The sequence below is a fragment of the Puma concolor genome, chromosome D3 (assembly GCF_028749965.1).
Source record: "Puma concolor isolate L17-30 chromosome D3, mPumCon1.1.hap2, whole genome shotgun sequence".
Lineage (NCBI taxonomy): Eukaryota > Metazoa > Chordata > Mammalia > Carnivora > Felidae > Puma > Puma concolor.
In genome coordinates, this window is record NC_141678.1 from 90,521,292 (window position 1) to 90,546,445 (window position 25,154).

The 25,154-nt window shown below is 42.4% G+C and overlaps 1 protein-coding gene across 2 annotated transcripts in view; it reads left to right on the plus strand.

The window, feature by feature from the left end:
* The window catches only part of ZNF407 (zinc finger protein 407), a 458,246-nt gene that overhangs the window by 2,948 nt on the left and 430,144 nt on the right, over nucleotides 1-25,154 (plus strand). The gene's annotated exons all lie outside the window — the stretch shown is intronic.

Genomic DNA, 25,154 nt, shown 5'->3' on the forward strand with positions numbered 1-25,154 from the left:
CCGTGAACCGTGAGATCATGACCTGAGCCTAGGTCAAGAGTCGGATGCTCAACCAACTGAGCCACCCAGGTGCCCTGCTCTTGATTCCTTTTGGAGACCCTACCCTCATGAACTCATTTAAATTAAATTACCTCTCAAAGGCCACACCATCACATTGGGGATTAGGGATTCAACATATGAATTATGCAGGACGTAATTCAGTCTACAGTAGATGGGTTTCCTAGAGACATTGTCATTATGTGGGATTCCTCCTACACACACCTGACATAGAACTAAATACGAAACCTTAGAATCAGCATTTCCGTAGCTTTGGTTAATGCAAATGTAATTTTATCTAAATAAATTATTTTAGATAGATACGGTTCAGAGAGCAGTTGAGGAAAAAAAGACATTTTCATTGTTTCTTTCTAATGAAAAAGAGATAGGTGGTGAAATGCTGTGGTGGTCTTTTCGTTTTAGGCTTTAGAGGAATGAATATTTTCCTAGATTGATCAAATCTGGGTGTAAGGACTGTGGCAGTGATCTGTTCCAGTTCCCTCCTTGTTTTGTAAGGAGGCTGAGCCCCCACAGAGGCTGAGTAATCTTTCTCAGAGATTAGTGAGAGAACAGGGATTAGAGTCAGGCTTCCTGATTTACAGGCTAGTCTTTCTGCTTCCATCATTGGTTCTCAAACTTAGGGTGCATCAGAGTCACTTGGGGAGCTTTGTGAAAAAACGCGCTGAGCATCCCCCCTGGAGGCTCTGATTTGGCAGGTCTGGATTGGGGCTGATAATTTGCATTGTGACAAATTCCTCCTGGGCTCTGGGGTCACACTTTGGGAACCCTGGTCTTCTACGATGTTGCCTTTGATCTCTTACAAGAAGAGACTAAGTAAACTCCATGGGTTTATACCAGTATAATGTTTTCCCTGGTACTCAGAGAGTCAGGTTCCTTAATTTTGTGCTATAAACAGCAATGCACCAAAACCATAGTGATTAAATGGGGGAAAAAAAGGACTAGAAATATGGCATTTCTCAGAGAGTCATTTTGACATTTTCAGGGATAATTTTTGGACTTAACTCTAGAGGTCAAAACCACTTACTGCTGAAGGGAATATATGTGAAGTGTGAGGGCCCTCCCTCTTCACAACATTTGCACTAAAAAGGGTGTCAGGATTAATTGCTAGATTGTGTAGGATTGAAAAATTACTTCCAGTTTTGTTACTCAATGCTTTTCTCTGTAGTGTTCTAAAATGTTCATTTCTTACATATCAAAATCTTATCAGGCTCTAGCACAGTTACATGCCCATGAATGAAAGTTGAATTAAACAAACATTAAGGGAGAAAATAAAGTAGGTCATTTATCTGGAGAGATTTCAGTTCCCTAGGAAAGTTACTGTACTCACTACATTATCCCAGCTATAAGCTTTTATGAAATAATTACATTTCATTCCAATTTAGGCCTTATTTGGAATTACTGGGATTGTTTTAGCACAATTTTGGAGGATGTAGCGTATCTTTATGTTACATTTAATCGGTGATCCCTCTCATACCTTTGTAGTATTCAGTTGCAATGATTTGTTAGCACTTTATACTTTGAAATAACTTTAGAATTATAAAAAAATTGCAAAAATAGTTCAAAGAGTTCCTGTAGACTTTCAACCAACATCCCCTTGTTAACATCTTATGCATCCATGGTGCAGTTATGAAAACCAGACACATGATAACATTATTATTTGAGTTTCACCACGGATGTCCTTTTTCTGGTCCAGGATCCAATCCAGTGTCCCACGTTGCATTAAGGTATTCTGTCTCTTTAGTCTCTTCCAGAATGTGACAGTTCCTTTTGGGTTTCTTTATTTTTCATTACCTTTATACATTTGAAGAGTGCTGATCAGTTATTTTGTAGAATGTCCCTCAGTTTGGATTTGTCTGATGTCCTTTCATGATTAAATTGAGGGTTAAGCATTTTGGCAGGAATACCACAGTGGAGAAGTTGTGCCCTGCTCAGTCTTGTATTGGGACGTGCGTGATATAGATACGTCTTGCTACTGATGAGTGTTAATTTTGATTTCTTGGGGTAGTGTGTGATATCTGTGCTCTAAATTAAAAAATTTTCCCTTTGTAATTAATGAGTTTCATAACTTTACCGATTTTTGGTGCAGCAGATTAAAAGGAATGAACATATAATGTCAGAATCCTTTGAGCCTATCCCCAATTGTGAGATGTTTCTTATCATGAGAGGCTTAGACACAAACATAACAGGATAAGGGAAAGTGTAGGCTCTTGGAAGAATGGTTATTTGCTCAAGAACTGGTACTTGATCTTGGTCAATCTCACTTTTGAATTGGCAGGAATGGAATCTGTTTGTCCCAACTCTTTTGCTGTGGTTCTGCAGTGTCTCACATTTGTTTTCCAGTGTGTGACTTTCTGTAATGACACTGCATTTCTTAAAATTCTCCCTAGAGTCTTTTTGTAGAAGATAGATGCACTTCATTCATCACAAGGCATTTGCTCTAAGTGTGCTCTCCTCACCAGCACTGGCTGGTCCGTGGAGCTGGGCGCATGTGTTCTCTTTGTATGCCACGGTGAGATGCTGGACGGGTTACACCCCCCCGCCCCCCCCCCCAAGGTTCTTGACAAATATTTATGAATAAATGAATATTTATATGTGTATTTTGTTAACTGCTCTTGTAAGTTACCAGAGTATTGCGGATAACTTTTCACATTGACACAGCTGTGTAATCTGCAGTGTTCCAGGATGTGGACATACCACAGCAGCCTCTTCTTTAGCTCATCTTGCATCATTTGATATTAGTTTGTTTATAAGTTTTGTATTATAAAGAGCTTCATGGTAAATATCCTTAAACATGTACTTTGTCCAGTTATTTCCTTAAATAAATTCTGTAGAGAGTCATTGATAGCCTAAAGAAGACACCTGTTGTAAGGCTATGTATATATAAACGCACATATATATGGGGGTGTGTGTGTGTAGAGAGAGAGCGAGCGAGTGAGCGCAAAATTACCCTCTAGAAAGTGTATAGATTTATATCCCAACCAGTACTATTGAGAATGACAATTTTCTTACACTTTTTCAACAATGCTTAATTCTCATATTTTTAGAAAGAGACTACATTGAGTTCTTTTGAGATTTTTAAAGATTGTTCCTGCAGTGTGGTGGGTTCAGGATCATAGTCTAATTTGCTAATAACTTTCCGTATTTTCAGATTTTTGTTTGCGTCAGCGAGAAAGCAGAATAAACCCAGTGGAGGAGTGTTAACACCTAATCAGTATTTCACTTGAGGCACTTCTTGTATCCTCCTGAAGGTTATAGTTGGCTGTGTCTGTTGGCCTTTACCAAACAGGAAACTTCCTAAGAGTGGATACATTTCTAAATCACATTATTCACAAAAATAAGCTACAGGTCAATTAAAGCCTTAAATACAGAAGGCAAAACTGTGAAACTTGGAGAAGAGAAGGTAGGACAACAGTTGTATGACTCTGATATAGGGAAGACATTCTAAAAATCACAGAAGGTGCAAAGCGTAGAGGATGGGGAATGTTGGACAATATTAATATTGACAACTTGTGTTTATTAAAATAAGCCATCAAGAAAGTGAACAAACAAGTCACAAGTGACAATAGTTATGTTCAGTACAGGTTACTGATAAAAAGATTAGTATCAGCAAATCAGTAATAACAGTAGAAAAATGAGCAAAGGCCCCCATTGGCATCCCCAAAAGATGAAACCCAATGCAGAGGTTTTCAACTTGATTAGTAACTAGGGAGGGGCAAATTAAGACCAAAATGGTGTATAGTTTCATCCACATTAGGTTGGCAGCCACCTGCAAATCTGGCAATGTCTGTTGTTTGGGAGGTAAGGAGCAACTGGAGTGCTTACGCACAACCGGTGGGAGTGTGAATTGATACAATAACTTTGGGGTTTTCTAGTAAAGTTAGAGATGCATGTGCCCTTTGACCCAGGAATTCCATTCCTGGGTCTTTATCCCAGTGCAGTGCTTCTAAGTTGTGTTCTTGGTATGTCATGGGAACTTGGTAGGCAGATTTGGGCCTCGCCCTAGACCTACTGAATCCGACTTTGGGGATGGGCCAGCTTAACAAGCTCTTCGGGTGACTGAGCGCATGCTCAAGTTGGCAGCCCACTGCCCTGGAGAAAGTCATGTACCTGCGTGCTGGGCAGCATGGAAAAGCACGCCTGCAGTTGTGCCAGTCAGAGGAAAAAGCTGGACCAGCGTCCCTCACGGGAGACTGGTTAAATTCTGTTACATTTCCACAGTGAAGGACTATGCAGTGCTGGGAGTGAATGGGTCTTAGATATATGCATGCATCACCAGGGGTTAGTGTCAGGAATGTCACTGGGGGGAAGAGAAGACACTTCCAGCAGAATGCATACCGTATTTTTTTCCTTTTTTTTTCTTGTAAGTTTAGAAATGTGCAAAGCAAAATTGCAGACTGTTAGAGGTACAGATTTAGTAAAGTAATACAGAAAACATGTACATTACAAATGCTAAATCCACATTAGCGCTCAGCTCTGTAAGAAGAGGGAAGGTGATGGGGCACCAAGAGGGGCTTAAAAGATACATAATTTCATTTTCTTAGGCTGTGATCTGTACCAAGGGCTTTGTTTCATTGTGCTTAATACCTTGCATATGTTAAAATTATTTTTTGTATCTACCAAATACTAAATTTTTTTAACGTTTCATTTTGAGAGAGAGAAACAGAGAACAAACGAGTGGGGGAGGGGCAGAGAGAGAGGGAGACACAGAATCTGAAGCAGATTCTAGGCTCTGAGCTGTCAGCACAGAGCCCGACGTGGGGCTTGGACTCACGGACCGTGAGATCATGACCTGAACTGAAGTCAGATGCTTAACTGACCGAGCCACCCAGGCGCCCCTGTAGCTGCTAAATATTTAAAACACAAACATCTATGGTTTTTGTTCCCTCTTTTTGCAAAGTCTGTCTACACAGGGACTTTGTATGAAAAAGATATGATGGAGTGATTGTGGTAAAGATGTGCTTTTGCAGGGTTAGGATAGAAAAGTACTTTCATGAGTAGAGATTTGAAAAAGGAAATTAGTCTCAATGATAACGATTGGTAATGCTTGCTGAGCGCTTACTCGGTGCTAAGCACATTGTGTGCTGAGCATATACTCTGTTAACTGAGGACTGAGCATCACAGCGAATCCTTGGGGGTCAGGATCACTCCTGGAGAGGAGGGGAGGTGGCTCTGGGCACCCAGCTGTCTGACTCTGAAACACCCTGTCCGAGAAGGGCAGAGCTGAAGACAACCCGACAAAAGAGAGTCAGGACTGAGAGTGTTGGGGTCACGAGAGAAAAAGGAAAAGTCTGAGTGGGGGTGTAGGAGACCCTTAAAGGGGCTGTTTACCCCATTTGCAAAGTTAACTTTATCTTAGCTTTGTTTTTAAACCAGTGTACGTGACTTTATCATTAGCTGATGGCAAGTCCCTAAAGCAGAAAAAGTAATTGTACTCTGTGTTAGTTCTAGGGATTGCATCTTCCAGTTCATTAGAAAGTGGTATTATGCCATAGCGTTCGGAAAATCATACTTTTTTGCTTGGGTAATTGGTTGCTAAAAAGGGAGCTTTGGGGAAATCTACCTTTGCCTGTTTTTTTTTTTTTTTTTTTAACCTTTGATAATTTTTTTGACTGTCATATTTATCCTATATTATGAGGACTTTTTCTTAAACATCGCTTATACTGAAAACCTTATTTAAAGCCATCATGGTATGACAGTCACTCCTTGAAATGAACAAGTATAGGGAAAACAAAAATGTGGTTCTAGAAGCCCTAAGTCAAATGACATGTCCTGTAGAACCAAATAGCACGACTAATTTTGTTTGATAACAAAGTCTCCTTAGTCTCCTGTCTAAACCAGGAGAACTGTCAAACATTTGTAATTATGTAATGTCATACTTTCTAGCAGCGTCAGCCCCTCACTCAGAAGTTGACAGCCCATGAGAGTCCTTCCATAGTTGGAATGTCTGCATTTCAGACACATGTACTGCTTGTCAGAGATCCCTTATGGGCAAATGAAGAACACAGGCTTCTTAAAACAGATTTTAGATACTTCAGCTTTTCTAGTCCTGCTGCATTTTGCTGAAGATACATCATCTCAGTCTTAATTCTTGGTGCTTTTCACGGTGTTTCATGTTCATACTAATCTTTTATTTTCTCTCACATGCTGTGCTGTTTTCTTCCCTGAAAAAAAAAAAAAAAAAAACAAAAAAACCCGCAACAAAGTCCCAGATAGTACTAAATAAATGCAAGTAGGGTAATAAGAAGTGTAGTTGGGAAGAAACATTGTTTAACACAGTTAGAGTTACATCAGTGCAATCATCTAATTTAACCGAAGTCCAGCATTCTTGTCAGCTGCTAAATACATGGAAACTTTGTGTTTTAAACCTAGAAGAAGCAATAAGCTACTTCTTCTGAAGTGTATAATTCACATATGAATTCTGCTGATTGTAAATTATGGATCAGAATTTGATATATAATTATTGGATCAGTTATTATAAAACGAGGACTCATAGTTATAAGAGTGCATATAATTATAAAGCCATTAGATTTTAAACTAAGGTGGTAATGTACTTTTAAAAATAGCTTAGAAAATTTAGATCATTAAGGAGAGCTAATAGAAATTATTGTCTTTCAAAAAATGAGATCAAATGGTTTTCATGAAGAATCGTCTGGGTCCATTATGTGATTTTCCACCTAGGTGGTGTTTAATACCCTAGGCTTTCAGGGTATAGGTATAGGTTGAGGCAGTGTTTGTTAAAAGTGACATTCAGAGTAATTTTTTTTTTTTTTTTTTTGAGAGAGGGAGAGACAGAATCCCAGGCAGGCTCCACGTTCAGTGCAGAGCCTGACGCAGGGCTTGATCCCACAGCCCTGGGATCATGACCTGAGCCAAAACGAAGAGTGCAGTGCTCAACTGACGGAGCCACCCAGGCGCCCCTCACTGCAGTTCTTCATGGCGGATGATGACGTAGGCAAATGATTTGGGGGTCTCTGTGGGATGGCCCGTTTAGTGCAGCACGTTTGCTCTCCTTCCTGGCTCAGCTTTCTCTCTCCCCTCTCTTTCCTCCCCTGCACCTCAGCTCCAGGTCTTGTAGATACATGCGAAGTCTGTATTCGCTTTTTTGAAGGTAGGAGGGACTTTAATCCAGTAGGTCTCAAATCTGGCTCATCAGAATCACTCAGGGAGCTCTTTAAAACCGCAGACTTTTGGGGCGCCTGGGTGGCGCAGTCGGTTAAGCGTCCGACTTCAGCCAGGTCACGATCTCGCGGTCCGTGAGTTCGAGCCCCGCGTCAGGCTCTGGGCTGATGGCTCAGAGCCTGGAGCTTGTTTCCGATTCTGTGTCTCCCTCTCTCTCTGCCCCTCCCCCGTTCATGCTCTGTCTCTCTCTGTCTCAAAAATAAATAAACATTAAAAAAAAATAAAAAAAAAAATTTTAAAACCGCAGACTTTTGTCCTCACTCCAGACTTCTTAATCAGTGTCTCTCTGTCGGTAAGACCAAGAGTTCAAACTTTGATGATTAGGTGAATTTGTAGGTGATTGATCCTGTCTGTAATTCCCTTGGTTTTCATGTGTGGAAGTAATAGCCGCGGGCATGCTCTTCAGGGATAGCTATATGTCTCAGGGTTTTGTAAGTCTTGTAGACTGAAAGCCTTCCTTAATGGTCAGATGCTCAGCAGTATGATAATTTTTGGATTGGCGTGTGGGAGAGGGCGGGACTGGCTGCCCCCCGCCCCCCCCCGCCCCCCGCCGCCCCAAGTCTGTTCTCTTTGCTCAGAGAGAGCTGTGTGGTTCCAGGTCACACTGTTCAGACTCCCTGCCAGCCACGCAGTGTGAGTCCAGTGGTGGGTGCTGCCTTGAAGTCAGGGTTCGAAGAAGCAAGCGTGCTGCCTTGTTCAAGCATGTTCGCTTCTGTCAGCCAAACTCAGGGCATGAGGAAGCTCGAAGGCCGGCCTTGACCACGGAGGGAGCCAGGATTCTGGAATCAGCCTGGAGCTGACTGCCTGCAGCCCAGAGACACTGGCCTCAGAAGTTTACAGGAGCAAGATACACACTTCCGTATCTGCACGTGACCCATTCTAAAGCCCATTTCTTATAGAAGTTAAGGTGTCAGGGCATTGGGTTCATGTTAGTTTGGGTCTAGCTGCGATGTCCAAATCAAGAAGACATATGCAGAGAACTGGTTTCCTTCCCACGGAATTCTGTTCTCTAACCCTACAATGTAGAAACGTAATAGTACAGAGTTAGGGCATCTTATCAGACCAGAGTATTTTCATAGAGGTTTGATCTGAAGGAGGCTACTCACATGCGAACGTTAGTAAATGAAGACGATGACAAGGACCTGGAAGGTTGTCAGTGACAGGAAGGGACTGATTGTCAGAGCATTCTTGTTTAAAAATGAACTGGGAGCCGAGAATTCTTAACTTTTTATTCTTTTTTTTTTTTTGAGAGAGAGAGCACGCGCATGTGCGTACGTGGGGGAGGGGAGGAGTGGAGGTGCCAGAATCCCAAGCAGGCTCCACGTTCAGTGCGGAGTCTGACGAGGGGCTCAATCCCACAACCCTGGGATCGTGACCGGAGCCGAAGTGAAGAGTCGAATGTGCGACTGATTGAGTCACCCAGGCGCCCCTACTCTTACCATTTTTATTGATTTCTTAGAATTTATGTGATTAAAACGTTAGTAAATGAATATGGTGTGATGCAGTTTTTCTAGTGTTAAGTCATTTGCTACTTCCTCACTGTTTTTGCTATATTTTATCTCACCTGGGCTTGTATTTTAATCTCATCTTGTTTTTTAACTTGGCCTTGTCATAAGAAGCAATGTGTTAATACATGCGGAGTCCTAGGGTGGTCCTGTTTTCTTCCTGTACACATTTGAATAATACATAACTTATTTAAAAATCCTCACTTGTGGTATATGACTTTATTTTACAGTGCCGTTAGTGATATTTCTGTCACATTTGGGAAATACTGTTCACGTGAGAAATACGATTTTTTAGTAACTTCAGTGCTACATCCATAAGATTTGAACAGGAGTAAGTGAGGTCACATGGAAACTAGCAGACACACGACGTCTCACGGGGCTTTGGCTGCAGCATTTTCCTATTGAGAAGGTCAGTATTCTGTTTGCTTAAGTCTGCGCCTGTTGCTTGTCACCAAGGGATAAGGAGAACAGTGTGTCTCAACCGTCCGCAAACAGGGTGAGGCATAGTCTTCTAGAGTTAGTGGCCACAGGGCCTGCAGAAAGGAAGGCGAGGTCCCGGAAGACACCGATACTTGGGTGGAGAAGGAACGTGATGGTAACCCCCCAACCCGAGGGCATATGGGGGTAAGAAGCCTTGGAAGGGGCTGAGAAGCACCGTTAGATTACAGATTTAAGTTGTTTCCGGTCTGCGAGGAAAGAAGGGCAGTGGGGACAGGACTCACATCGCCCTCTGCTTCTGGCTGCCCCTCCTCTTGTGTTCACCTGAGCATAGGTAAGGTGCCACCCGCGGGCACATTTTGTCAGCAGGGGGCGGTGCTTGCTGGAAGGGACGCAGAGGCGTCGTCCTTCGTCCTTCGCAGCTGAGGAAGTGCCCCAGCACCTCTTCACCCCCCTCTCAGGTGGTTTTAAAGTTCTAGAATTTACTGACGACATTGGACTTTTACATCATTTAACTTTTAGCCTCTTCAATAAGTTTGTCTCCTGGTGTGCAAATTCATACTTTAAGTTTGTTCTGAATATCTGTTTTTTAAGGTTAAAAGGGAGCTTCTTATTTAAAGTGTTCGAGAATTCTGTATATGAGTCTTTCGCACGGTAGACATTGAGTAAACTGAAACTTAGTCTTTTTGGTTTTCTTTCTGAAGAGTCTAGCTTTGTATATAGTCCCGTTTCCTCTCCTGGCTTCCTTTACCCCTATTTTATTTTTTATTTTTTGAATTCATCAACACCCATATCAGTAGGTGGGATAGATAAAAGCAGGCAAGAAAAATAAAGGAAAGGTGATAGGATTTCAAATGAGTTTCTTTTCATAATTTGTACCACATCAGGTAAAACAAAAGAGATATGTTAAAGTAGTCCAAGAACAATCATTTAAATAAAGTTTGGGGATTATTTAACCTTCCCTCATTTATAGTAAGTAGTTGAGAGTGAGGCGTAAGAGACGCAGAGGTTTAGTGAAAGGAGCAACGTGGAAGTCAGAAGGAGGATTCAGAGGGAGACATGAAAACGGAAAGGCAGTTTTGCTAGGTGAGAGCTAAGACAAGATCCAGAAAAATGATAGTACCTCATACTGAATCGCTAGAAATCTGCAGAGAGCCTTCAGGGTAAGGAAGGAATCCACAAGTACGTACGATTGCGTGTGGCCCTTGGTCGCAGAGCATCAGACTAGATGCCGCAGTCAGAGCTCAGGTGTCCGAGGACAGAACATGGAAGCGGTGCTGACCAGACAGAAGGACGTTAGTCTCGTGACGCGTCTTAGCCACATGTCCTCACCGTGTGCCTCTTCATGTCATGCCTTTGCCGGTGAACTCTCATGTGTGTGCCAGCTTGCATCCGTTTGCTTGGGACACGAGGAAACGTTTTTCTTTTGCAGGGAGCTGGTTGATGCCATTGGAATTTTTTTTTTTTTAATTTTTTTTTTTTCAACGTTTATTTATTTTTGGGACAGAGAGAGACAGAGCATGAACGGGCGAGGGGCAGAGAGAGAGGGAGACACAGAATCGGAAACAGGCTCCAGGCTCTGAGCCATCAGCCCAGAGCCCGACGCAGGGCTCGAACTCATGGACCGTGAGATCGTGACCTGGTTGAAGTCGGACGCTTAACCGACTGCGCCACCCAGGCGCCCCGATGCCATTGGAATTTTAAAAGATTGAACACACGTTGACCAGCTTTGCCAGCAGTAGGAAAAATGCCCTCACACCCCTCTGACGTAGGACATTCTGTTTGCATTGGTGCCTCCCAGGACTTTTTTAAGGCTGCTGTGGGAACAGCCGTGGACAGGAATTGACAGAAAGATGCCAACAAATGGATTTTTGTTTTTGTTTCTTCCTAATGGCAAAGGAGTTAAAACTTTTTACTACAGAGACACAGCTGCACTGGGAAGGGTTTAGTTTGCAGTTGACCCTCAGATGGAGGTGAAGCTTTTTGGATTCCTGGGAGTCTTTATGGGAACTGCTTTATGGGAACTTTAGTAAGGGTTTTTTTCCAGTCTAAGAAAGTGATTTTTGTCATTTTTAAGTAGCTTTATAATCTTTTGACCCCCTGACAGTTACTGGAGATGGGGCAAGGTCTTTGTAAGCCATATGTATGAAACCAGCTCAGCATTTTGTTTTTTCTTTTCTTTTCTTCTTTACTTTTTATTTGGAAGTAATTTGGAGAGTGTGTTCACTCTCTCTTCACACACACACACACACACACACACACACACACACACACACACACACCCCTTACTTTTTCCTGGACCTTTTAAGAGTAAATTAAGTATGTCATGACCCTTTACCCATAAATCCTTCAGTGTATATCTTCTAGAAATAAGGATATTCCCTTGTATAATTATAGTATTTAGTTTTATAAATTTACATTGGTACTTATATCAGGGTTCTCCAGAGAAACAGAACCAATGGCATATTAAGTATACGTACATAAAATACGAGATTTGTTATAGGAACTGGCATGAGGGGACTCTTGGCCTTGTGGAGACCTCTTCTCGCAAAGAATACTTGTCAGAATTTAGGGACTCCACATTCCCAGCTTTATCAGGGTCTTCCTGCATGTCCCCATCCCAACTTACAGGGCCTTGGTCCTTCCCAGTTGGTGTCCATAGAGTAACAGTGCACCCCCTTGAGGCTGGGCATTCGGCTTGCTTTCTGATCTAGCCAGTCACAGAACCACAGAAGGCATTTGATAAGCAGCACTGTCAGCCCTGCAGCTCTAGATCAGGCTTTCCTCCAGGGCGCACTTGGAAGCTTTAGGTCATTTATGCTCTGCTTGAGCTGGGAATTTGACTCCCTGAGCTCATCATCTCTTTCATCACCTTGTCCAGCAGCATTAGAGCCAACCAACCAATCATTCTATTCCTTAGTTTTCCAGAATGTTAGTAAGTATCATGTACAGAGTCACTTAGCTCTTGGGTTCACATAAATGGTTGATTACGAGTATCCAATGTAGATATTTTGTGTACCTGTAATCAGTTCTTATCTTGGACCAAATATAAGTGCTATCTTTATACTGAAAACCGTCATTCCTGTCTTTCAATCTAATCAGCTTAGAGAGCCAATTCTAGAAATCCCAGAACCAAGTCAGAAAACTTCTCCTTAATATTCTCCTCTAGAACCACTCTGTACAAAGCTCTGTGTCAGGATTCTTCAGAGAAACAGAAGAGGGTGCACGCATTCGTATATGTACATATACGTACATACACATAAATGTAGTACATGTATACATGAGCAGCTTTATTATAGGGGTTTAAGGGTTGGCTCATAGGACTACAGTGGCCAAGAATCCCACCTTCTGCTTTCTGCTGGAGAAACAGAAAAGCTGGTGGTTTAATTGAGTCTGATTTTGAAAGCTCAAGACCCAGGACTGTGAAGGCAGGAGAGGATGGGTCCCAGCTCAAGCAAAAAACCAAAAAACAACAAACTTGCCCTTCCTCTGTCTTTTTATTGTACGTAGGCATTCAGCACATTCGGCAGATTGGGTGATGCCCACCTACATTGGTGAGGGTGATATTTCTCAGTCTGTTGATTCAAATGCTTATCCCTTCCGGAGACACCCTCACAGACGCACCCAGATACAACATTTTACCTGCAATCTGGTCATCCCTTATCCCAGTTAACACATACAATTAATCATCACAGTCCTTGTTGTCAGTTGACCTAAAATGTCCTAATAGCATTTTCCTGCCATCACAGGATCCAGTCTGAGAACAGGTATTGGATTTAGTTGTCTCCTTTGCCTCCTTTAATCTGGAATGTTTCCATAGTCTTTGTTTGTCTTTTATGACATTGACATTGGTGAAGAATGTAGTCCTCCCCACTTTTTTTTTTCTTTCTAAAATAAAATATTCCTCACTTTGTATTTGTCTGTTTCCTCTTGATTAACTGGAGGTTTTGTGTTCTCAGCTGCAGTGATGCGGGGGTGGGGAGGGTGGGTGTCCTGTCCTGTCCTTCTCAGGGTGTTCTGTCTGGAGGTATACCATGTCTGTCTGCCCTGCATTGAGGATCTTAATTCTTATCACCCCGCCCCCCTGCCCCAAGCAAGGTGTTGTCCATTTATCTACTGGACGATTACTGAGTTTTTTTTTTTTTTTTTCTTCCTTTGCAACTGATAAACAGTTTGTGGGGAGATGCTTTAACACCATTCAAACATTCTTAACATCAAAATTATGCCTCCTAGAGTTAGTATCCAATGATGATTCTTGCCTGATGTAATCTTTGCCAGTATGATTTTCTGTCTCCTTCGCTCCCTCCATATTTACCTGTAGGCCCTCAGCATCCTACTATGTACAGAGCCAACTTTTTGGCCCATTGGTTCCATGTGTCTGTCTGTTTCCCAGTTATCCATATGGACTTATCCATTCGTATCTTTAATGGTACTTCATTATTTTGGTGCTCAAGTTGTCCCAGATTTGGCCAGTAGGAGCTGCTTCCAGCTGCAGTGATGGGGGGGGGGGGTGTGGGGGGGTGGGTATCGTCACATCCTTTTTAAAAAAACTTTTCTCCATTTTTTGACATAATAAATAAAATGCTCCAAGCTCATCTTGTACAGCTACCTTGCCCCAGCCCTAGAATCTGCCATTTCTTGAGACCAGGTTCCTTTTAGTGGAGGTGGTGTTAGAGGTCGAGACCTAGGTGCTGTCAGTGTTTTGTTTCTGGCCTCCCTTCGTTCTTGAGTGTCACTATGAGGTCCCTGAGCAATAGGGAAGTTTCTTTTATCTATATATCTATCTGTCTATCTATCTATCTATCTATCTATCTATCTATGAGAGAAGAAGGGGGGGCATGCATGTGCACAAGGGAGGGGCAGAGGGAGAGGGAGAAAGCGAATCTTAAGCAGCCTCCATGTTCAGCGCTGAGCCTAGATCACCACCCTGGGATCATAATCTAAGCTGAAATCAAGAGTCGAACGCTCAACCAGCTAAGCCATCCAGGTTGCCCCCCCAGGTAAATTTCTTGGTGTCCCTGAGTGTTTCACCAAACGTCTCTATTACAATAAGCCGCCCATAAATTTCCTTTCATTTATTTTGATTCTGAGTTTAGTCCAAGAACCACAGTCATAAATACATTTCTGTCTTAGGACTTCTTTTCTCAAGAGTGGCTGTCAATTTCTATTACTTCAACCATATGTAGAGATTTTTTTTAAACTTCTCTGTCAGTCCCCCCCCCCCACCCCCCAAAGGTAATATATTTTAGAAAGTATAGAAAGATGCCAGGAAGAGGAAAAAAAGTTACCTATAATTTTGCCACCTAGAGGAAGAAAACTGTTCACTCTGGTATATAAATGAACTTGGTTAGAACTACATCCATTTAGAAAATTTAATACTGAAGGTTTTTCTCCTTTCTAAATATACTTTCTTAGCACTCACGTCTTTTATACCTAATAATTTATATTCCAGATGTCTTGGGGCTTGATAGTTTTATATCGTGTGTGAGCTTATTGACATTTGGAATTACAGTGTTTTCCAGATTTCTTCCAAAATTAATAGTTTCAGTCTTTTTTCCCTGCAGTTCTTTGATGAGCCATTGTATCCCAGCTCTTCTCAGTGGACCTGATAAAGCTGTCTAAGCACAAACTCTGTGGAATGTATCTCTAGATGTTTTTTGTTATATTCCCCCAAGATTTGCATTTTGGAAATCCCCTCTTTCTTCCTGTGTTTCTGCTGGAATTAAAAAAAAAAAATCCATTCCTAAGAGTGTGTTTTCTGTTGTTGGCGTTGAGTAGCTCCTTGCTGTCACCCAGGGGCTTCTTGTTGGATTTAGGACTCTTAGCCCTTCCCCCACCTTCTGAAGGCGGACTCTGAGGCTTGGGAAAGCTCCGTGGCTGCCCCGAGTCCCACACCTGTCCTTGGAGCCTTTGGGATGCGCACAAAGGCTTCGTCCCTTGAACTTTAATGTTCTTGTCCACTGATGTTTAAAACGTTCAGTGCAAATGGATTATGTGTTTCTTTTTATTCTCCTCTTTCCTCAGCTTTCACATGCCATGTACTTTGTTCTCCTGCCTTTTGAAAAAGATAAAAGGCAAATTTAGGGAAAGTATACTAACTTTTATCATGGAATGCTTTTTTTTACGGCTGCATTATAAATTCTGGAAAATAAAGCGTCTAATGGAGACACTTAATGAGAAAGTATAGGGGTTCATCACGTGTACTTCCCTCTTCTTTTTTTTTTTTAGTGAATAGACCGTTTAAACTAAATTAAGTAAAGGACATAAATTCTGTTGTTTCAGTTTTAATATTTCATGACTGATTTTATAGATGAAATTATATTTTACAATAAATAGGAAGAAGAATTTATACAGCCTGTTCTATTTGATGTGAAACAGCAAATCCCATTTCTCTGTAGTTGTAAAGAAAATTCATTATAATGTCTTTAGTTGTAAGAGATGGTTTCATTGTGATTAGTTACATTGATAATAAAACAACCTTTTCAAATGGCATAAGATACCGATGGTCCTATGTGTCTGCTTTTAATGGCATTGAACTTTTTCATTCTCTGTGCATGGAGTCTTCATTCCCTTCTTTTATCCTGTTTTCCTGTTCCAATAAGAATTTTATTTCTTTAAAATAAATTTTAAAAAATTAGATGGAAATTCTAACAAGCATTGATTTTTAAAAATGCTTTCTGAAAGATATATTAAATTTTAACTTTTTGTGTAAAATATTTCTGACTACAAAAAGATGCATTTGTCAGAGGTGGTTGATATAAGATCGTCATAAAATTAACTTTATTACTAGATCAATTTAACGTATTTGGAAAATCGTACTTGAAGTGTAGGAAGATTAAAAAAAATAGCCAGGTAAGAAGGCTGAGCTATTTTAATAGTTTATTTTTGTCCCATGATTTGTTGTTTTATATCACTTAAAAGTGATATAAATGCACTAAATGTATAAATGTATTAAAATACGTTTTCATAAATAGTGTTGGAAAGGTGGGAATCTTTGGTAATGAAAGGGATGATGGTCTTTTTTTTCTGTTGTGCTCACTGTGTTTGATCCCCTATCAATATGGGTTTTTAGTGATTGTTTTAGCTCTAACTTAAGCAGTAAGCAAATACTCTAATTTGTAACTCAGGCAAAATTGAATTGGGTATTTGAAATAGAACATGGGTGTCCCCTGCAAAGTTCTGTTCTGACTTGAGTGAGATTTTTTTTTTTTTCCATCTGATAGTTTTACTTCACTGCTGCCATTTGGTCTGGGGATCACATGGCTCCAGTCTGCCTGGCTTCAGTGTGTCCTTACGCTCTGGCAGGGGAAGGTTCTTTCTGGGATCACGCTAAACGTGGTATGTGAGATGCTTTGGAGATGGAACTTAATCAGGTATGAGCCCTGTGGCCAGAGGCCCCCAGGTCTCCTGAGCTTGGATATGTCCTGCCAGGGAAGGAGGTAGTCACGTGGCCTGTGGCTCTCTGGGTGTTCACCGCGGGGGCTGCCACATCAGGCTCGGGGACTCTTGGGAGTTGGCTGCTAGCGTTTTCGAGCCCCGGTGGGAAGCGACGCATGGCTGCTGCTGGTTCTGGTGTGGTTGCTAGCTAAAGATGGGTGATGTCTTCATCCAAAATGAGCAGGATTTTCAGGAACCATTAAGACATTTCTTTTACTCCATACAAATCTAAATTTAAAACTCTACCTTATCTCTTTATTAGCCCTCAATAACTCTTGGTTCTCTTATATCCGTGTTGCATTGTGAGCTGTATCAGATCTGCTTTTGGTAGCGGAAGAGGCATGTGTGTATTTGTCAGCCGAGTAAACTTCTGAAATCTTCTCAAACAGTATACTTCCGCGAACGTGTACTGATTTCCTCCTGTGTTCCTTAATCTTACTGTGCTAGCACAGAAGATTCTTATTAAAGGTTGGAGCACATAGGAAAGGAAATATATAGAGAATATACAGGAAAGAGGCTGAAATTGAGCCCCGGCTATTGACGAGGTGGGCAGGAGAGGGCAGGGCATTCTGTTAGTTCTCTATTGCTATATAACAAATTCTGTCAGAACTCAGTGGCTTTAAAGCAGCGAGCATCTGTTACTCACGGTTTCTGTGGGTCTGGAAGGTTCTGGCCCTGGGTTTCTCTAGCAGTCAGGCTTTTGTAGGGGCTGCGGTCCTCTGCAGTGTGGCCTGGGGCCGGAGGAGCCGCTCCCCAGCCGGCAGGAAGGAGCCCCCTGTTCCTGTCTGGCACTGGGCACAGGGGTGCCGGAGAGGGGCGCGCAGAAAGCTTCTGCCTTCTGTGATCTGGTCTCCGCGATCGGACACTCTCTCTTCCACTATTTTGTGGCCGATGTGAGCAGGTCAGCGAGGCCAGCCCACGCTGAGGGGAGAGAATTAGGTTTCATCCTTTGAAGGGAGCGTCAGGGTGTGTGGACTCTTTGTAAACCACTGCAGGCATCTTCGGGGGTGGGGAAATGGGCACGCTTACAGACTGACTTCTTAGGAACGCGCTGCAGCCTGTTCTCTGGCCATTGAGGACACGGGCTTTCCTGGACCGAGGTGTTCATGCACTGGTCCAGTTGTGAATAAACCACAACTTGTGTCCACATCCATCCCTCGAGGTGAGGTGCCTCAGGTGTTCTCTTCGTGAATGGTTTTTAGGCTGTTAAATTATACTCTGTTGTCAAGGAAGAGTTCGTTCAACTTATAAGCATTTTCGTAGAAAAGTGACTTTTTTCTTTGTAGGATCAGATACTTTGTCTTGCGGTCTCTGTTACAGATTGCAGCTCCACATAGGGCTTGGTGATACCTGGTTCAGTTAGGTAATATATAATGGTAAGACTGCTCTTTTCAGTAAAAAGTCCAGTCGGAAGTAGTAGCTGGAAGAGATCGGAGTAGTCCACTGGCTTCCATTTATTTCTGTCACACTCAGCTCCTAATAGGCTTGTAGGAAGTCTCACCTGCCTTACCCTGTCCTTTTGGGAGGAGGCAGTCCCTACAGTAGGATCTTAATGACTTCTGCAGCTCATCCTTCTTTGAACTCCCCAAAGGGAAAGGTCACAAGACCGTTGGGAGTTTTTGTACGTGCACATGTGTGCGCACCTGCCATGCTGCACACACGTGTCCCCCGCTGTGACTTTCCTGTTGGCCTGGTGCCAACACCTGCTGGCTCTACACTGTTCGTACCACTAATGGGGTGAGTGCAGGAGGGGTGAAGGGTGAGATGCCGTGGGGTGGGGGCAGGGAGAGCTGGCTTCTAGAGTCCTAGCGGTGAGAACGTGTCTATGAGCTCGTGTGTAAGAGTGTGAGCATGCACGAGCCTGGCTCAAGCTCGCTTAACGCGTCCTCATCAGAAAAGAAAAGGGACGAAGAGAGAAATGCAGAAGAGATCGGGTTGAGTGAAGAGTATAGCCCAAGGCGGGCAGAGGAAGCAAGAAAGATGGTCCAATAACTTCGGTTTCTCCCGTAGTTCCTGAAGTGCTTTCTTTAAAATGTGAAAGAAACTTCCTGTGAGCACTGGCCACCAGGTGTCATCAGAAGGCTGCTGTTGATTTGTTTTATTTTGTTCTTAAAAGTATATGAATTTAAAAAAAAAAAAAAGGACTGTTTTGATTTCTCTCTTGTAACTTTTAAAAGAATTTTCAACCTTAGCAGGGAGTCTTTCGGTTAGAGCAGGAACATTCTTTCATGACAGATTCTCGGTGAGTGAAATTGAAGATGATAAAGTTACATGCAGCTTGCTTTCCTTCCTTCCTAACATCCATCCTTCTTTCCTTCCTCCCTCCCTCCCTCCCTCCCTCCCTCCCTCCCTCCCTCCCTCCCTTCCTTCCTTCCTTCCTTCCTTCCTTCCTTCCTTCCTTCCTTCCTTCCTTCCTGTCAAGGAACTAGTTGAGAATCTGGATGAATAGATACTGTAAATGGAATTGCCTGTTTGAAAATCTTTGTGGGACAGTGAGGATATGTGTTGAATGGTAATTGATGGATTTGTATAGGATATATATATATATATATATATATATATTTTTTTTTTTTTTTTAATGTTTATTTTTCAGAGACAGAGTGTGAGCGGGGGAGGGGCAGAGAGAGAGAGAGAGAGAAAGACACAGAATCTCAAGAGGCTCCAGGCTCTGAGCTGTGTCAGCACAGAGCCCGACGCGGGCTCGAACTCACGAGCCGTGAGATCATGACCTGAGCCAAAGTCGGATGCTTAACCGACTGAGCCACCCAGGTGCCCCAAGGATACATATGCTTTAAGAAGATTTGGTTAAATAATATATCCCATTCCTTTAGTGTAAACACCTACCAGGACTTCTGAATCTTGAACCCTTACTCTGGGAGGATAACTGAGACTCATTTTCTTTCTGCAGACAAGTACCAGATCTTTCAGAGGAAACCAAGGTTAGGCCTTACTTGTCCTCAGGGTTGGCAGTGAGTCCCCTAGCCACTCTGTTGCTTTGCTTTGTTTCTGAGAGAATTAAAGATGCTTTCTGGTTGGCTTTCAATGAATGTTTGTGGAGTGAATGAGTGAAATTTGCCTCCAGAAAAATGAGCTCTTAAACTGTTCCAGTTGGGTGAGGTTTGAATTCTCTTCCCCATCTCCATTGGCGATTTGGTACTTGTTCTAATAATCTTTCTGATGAAGGCTTTTCTTTTTCATTTATATTAGCATAAACTTTCTCATTTCTGTTTAATCCCCTCTAGATCACTTGAAGATATTTATTAAATCATCTTGCCCTGACGTCATCCTGGTTATGGGCTGTTGGAATGCGCTCTGCCTATATAATTTCTCTACCTGTGATGCGTCCTGCATTCTGTAAAAGTGATCATCCGGAAGGAGTGTTGTGTTCCAGTGACTTCCCATCGACACCACTGAATACATTCCAACTCTCAGTACAGAGCCTTGTGTGACGTGCTCTTGGTGGGTCCTCTGCTTTTGTTTCCTGCCGCTGTGTAGGCAAGAGCCAGCGGCGTGGCTGTCCGGGCTGCTGACGGTCGTGCGCGCTTGCAGTCTCGGGTGTGGAGTGGCTTTGCCGAATCTCGCTCTTCCACTTGAGTGTTTCACCCTTCCTGCCTGCTCTGTCAGAAAAAGAAAACAGCAGTTTTTGTTTCCTCAAGGTTTAGCTCAAGTGATATTTCTGCTCTTCTGGCCAAATGTTCTGCTTGGCACAGGATTCCCTTGCTCATTTATACAGCTCTCGGTCTTAGTTCCTGTCGCCCGTGTTCATACGTGGTCTCGTGTTAGAGTCCCTGGGCGTGTGTGTCACGTGGCTCCTAACAGAACACGAGCCTGGCGAGGGCAGAGATCGCGTTTGGAGCTCGGTAGTTCCTGTCCTGTGGTAGGCACTCAGTATGTATTTGTTGAGTGTTTGATGTTCTTTCTCGGTGCAATGAGATGTTGCATTATTTAATTGGGGAATAGCAAGTATAAAAATATTTTCTCCTTTTGTTTTAGAGTTTTTGGAGCCCTTATATAGAAGATAATAAAGGGTCTCAATACTGTGCTTCTGCATATCAGTGCAGGTGTCACTCTTGTGTCTTCAAAAATGTGTAGGTGCCATCATTAGAACATTCCTTCTGATTAGATGTACGTGTGTGAGTCCTCCCCAAGTTCGTGTTTCTTGAATGCATATGCTTCTGGAGAAGAAACTCCTCTAGTGTCCACAGTGAAGGCGGCAGTGGTGCGCCAGAGTGGTGTTGGAAGAGGAGGAGACGGTTGGACTCAACATTGAAAGGAAGGGAATTCATACCACTTTAGACAAACCATTAAAACCCGTTAAACATAAAGTATGTAACGGACGTTTTCAAACACATGCATATACAGACGTATACAAAAGTTGATGGAGTGGTGTATTGAATTTCCACGTCACTGTCATCTAGCCTTCATTATTATCCGGACATGGCCTCCCTGTGCCCCACTCCTGGACTATTTTAAAGTGTCTCTCACACTTTTTTCATTTTATCTCTAAATACTTAGAAACGAGACATTTCTTATATCACAATGAGGTATTTGTTTATTCTAGTACCTCATATGTGCTTGGAATTGTTCTAGGCTCTTGGGATATAAGGGTGGAAAAAATAAACCATGCCCTTACTTTCTATCATGGGGAGACAGAAAATAACCAGAACAGGAAAAAAATTCATGTCTTCAAAATTTAAAACTTTTGCTTCTCAAAAAACATTAATAAAATGAAAGGGGAGAAAATATTTGTGAGACATATATCTGACAGATGATTTATCTTCAGAACACATAAGTAACCCCTCAGCTCAGTAGAAAATAGACAACCTACGTAAGAAACGGGCAGAAGGCTAATGAACATTTCACAAAGCACGTTGCAAGGTATTCAGCACCATGACTAGTCGTCAGGGAAATGCAGATTAAAACCATACACACCTACTAGAATGACTTAGATTTAAAAGACTGACAGCATCAAATATCGGTGAGAATGTGTGGATCAGTCAAAACTCTTGACATTGGTGGCTGTCCAAAACAGTGCAGCCACTCTGAAGGTCCGTCAGATGGTTTCTCAGACAAAGTTAGCATGCACATTGGTCCCCGTGGTCCAGCCTTGCTATGCCTAGGTGTTTCCACAAGAGGAATGAAAATGTATGTTCATAAAAAGACTTGTACAAGAATATTCAGAGCAGCTTTATCACCATAGCCGCAGAAGGGGGAAACAGCTCAGGTGTCCCATCAACAGAATCGTGGTGTCTCCATACAACAGGATACTGCTCAGCGCGGAAGTGGATGCATTGTTAATACATGCAGCAAAAACACTGTGTTGAGCAAAAGGCCGACTCTCCTTCCCGCAAAGGCCTGTTGTCTGGTTCCATTTATATGAACATCCAGGACAGGCCAGACTGATGCATTATGGAATACTGGACAGTGGTTGCCTCAGGGAGGGGGAGTTACCAAGGAGTGAGTGGGAGGGGCAAGGGACAATTTTCTGGAAAGATGGCATGTTGTCTGTGTTGATCAGAGCACCCTTGAAGGACCCCTTGAAGGTCTCTGGGCTTCTCTTTCTGGTGCCTCTGCTCTCTCTGACTCTGCCCTGCAGACTTTAGCTGCCTGTCCACTCTGTGGGAAGACTCCTGGGCCCTGTCTGGGATCCCTGCCTGTGCTGTGGCCTGAGTCCTTTCTCCAGGCAGTAAGCTGGGATTCGGACCCCCCTTGTTTGTATCTCATCTCTCAGGGATCGCTGTCCCTTGGTTGCTGATGTCCAAAGTCTTATGCTGTTGTTTCAGAGATTCTGTCTGTTTTTTCTTTCTCGGTTGTTTCACGCATGAGAGTAAATCCGGTCCCTGTGATTCTTCTTGACTAGAAAAGGATGTTCTAGAAGAGGGATGTTCAATGTTTCCATTGAAAACAAACAAACAAACAAACAAACATCTTACCCTTTACAATTAAGGCAGAGAATTTGTGTTATTCTCTGCTATAATTCCAGTATCTACAACCAACAATACTTGGCATGTAGTGGGCACTAAGTGAAGTTTTTGGAACAGATGCATGATTCATTTCCCCCCTCTGTTTATTCTTTAATTGTGAATGTTGAATGGCAAAGCCAATGCTTTATTTACAGGTCCCTTGTCCCTTTCCTAAAAGGTCCCTTGGAACCACTGGTTTCTTGATTCTTTTTTTTTTTTTTTTTAAATTTTTTTTTTTTTTTCAATGTTTATTTATTTTTAGGACAGAGAGAGACAGAGCATGAACGGGCGAGGGGCAGAGAGAGAGGGAGACACAGAATCAGAAACAGGCTCCAGGCTCTGAGCCATCAGCCCAGAGCCCGACGCGGGGCTCGAACTCACGGACCGCGAGATCGTGACCTGGCTGAAGTCGGACGCTTAACCGACTGCGCCACCCAGGCGCCCCTCTTGATTCTTTATAAACAATGAGTTCTGTAATGAAACTGGTTTGGGAAATGCATATGTGCTGAGAAATCCTGTGGTAAAGAAACTTTGGTTCAAACCAGAGTTTCCTAAACGTATTTGACTAGGGATATGTTTTTCTTGCCTAAACATCTATTAACCTCTTAATTTATATTTTCTGGATCACATACTGGAGACATGGTAAATACTTTATAGTTGTAATAAAACTATATGTTACTGTGCTGTAATACAATAACAAATACAAGATGTTTTTGTATCGTAGATTATATGTGACAAATTGTGTATTTTTAAGCAGCTTTGTTGAGATATTCACACACCATACATGTTATGCATTTACACTGTAATTTAATGGATTTAAGTATATTCACAGACATGTGCGACCATCACCACAGTACATTTTAGAACATGTTCATCTCCTCAAAAAGAAACCCCGGGTCCTTCAGCAGTCACCCGCTGTGTCCCTCCCCCAGGCCTAAGGAACCACTCATGTGCTTTCTGTACCTGACATGTGCCTAATCTGGACATTTCCTTTCAAAGGAATCCTATGGTATGTGGTCTTTTGTAACTGGCTTCTTACAGTTAGCATTTCCAAGGTTCATGCGAACTGTGGGCATGTCAGTTCTTCATTCCTTCTGGTGGCTGAATATTCCATTGTGTGGATGTGGGTGTACCTCGTTTTATTTTTCCTTAATCTGTTGATAAACACTTGGGTTGTTTCTACCTCCTGGCTATTACGAATAATACTGCCATAGACCTTTGTATGCATGTTTTTGCGATGACCTATGGCTTATTTCTCTTGGGCATGCACCTGGGAGCAGGATTGATGAGCTGTATCGGAACTACTCCATAACTCCGTAACTCCGTGTTTCCTCTTGTGAGGGTCTGCCAGACTGTTTCCAGAGTGACATCCCATTTTACACCCCGCTAACATTGCGGGGGTGTCCTCTCTTTGCATCCTTACCAACACTTGTTATTATCTGATGCTGGGCTTCTAGCTATCCTGATGAGTGTCCAATGGGACTGATTATGATTTTGATTTGCATTTCTCTAATGGCTGTTGATGGAGAATCTGTTTTCCTGTGCTTCTTGGCCATTTGTGTATCTTCTATGGAGAAATGTATATTTTCCTTTGCTCATTAGAGTTTTTTTTCTGTTATTGAGTTGTTTAAGAGTTTTCTCTGTATTCTGGATTAAGTCCTGTGTCAGACCGTTGATTTGGAGTATGTTTTATCTATTTTATGGGTTATCTTTTCCCTTTCTTGAGGGTGGCTTTTAAAGCATATAGTCATTTGAAGTTTTTAATTTTGATAAAGCCCAATTTAGCTACTTTTTCTTCTGTTGTTCATGCTTTTGATGTGTGTGTGTGTGGGTGTGTGTATTTATTTATTCATTCCCCACTTTTAGCAGAGTCAAAGCAACAGCCTTCATTTGGTTTGTCATTGTTATGAAAAAAGTAGTTAAAATAGTTAAAAATAGTTATCATTAGCTTTGAGGCCATAATATGTGATGGTTTTTTAGTCACATCAAATCAAATAGCATTTGGCTGAAAATTCCAATCCTGGTGTAAAGTAAATGGAAAATGATATGTTTTAATTGAATTAAATAGCATAATGAAAAATAAAATCAATATTATTGATTTTAAAGCATTTTATTCAGTGAAATTCTTTTCTCCCCCCAAAGTTTGCTTCATTAATCCTGCTCCCCTGCCGACATTCCGTTTGCCATTAACCTTCAGAAGGTACAGCAGGCCTGTTAGGTGAGGAAACTGGTGACGGACAGTGGGGACAGGAGTGGCTTTTCATTGGCAGCGGGTTTGAGCTGGAACAGTGACGGCGAGAAGAATGTGCATGTTGTTAATTAGCATATGTTTAGAGAGTCAAGGTTAGGCTCTTTGCTGTAGGGGGGAAGGAGGAAGCAGTTGTTCTTAAATTCTGTTCCTGTTACCCTGGGGCTTGGGCTTCTGTTGGGAGGCTACCGAGGGGAAGGCCCGACTTCCTGGCTTGCCTCTCAGCAGTTTGGTCTAATGTGTTTCACAGATGGGGGTGGGGGGGGGGCGGGTTCACTGGAGAGAAATTTGACAAGAGGGCTTCTCTGTTTACAAACAAGTAAACCG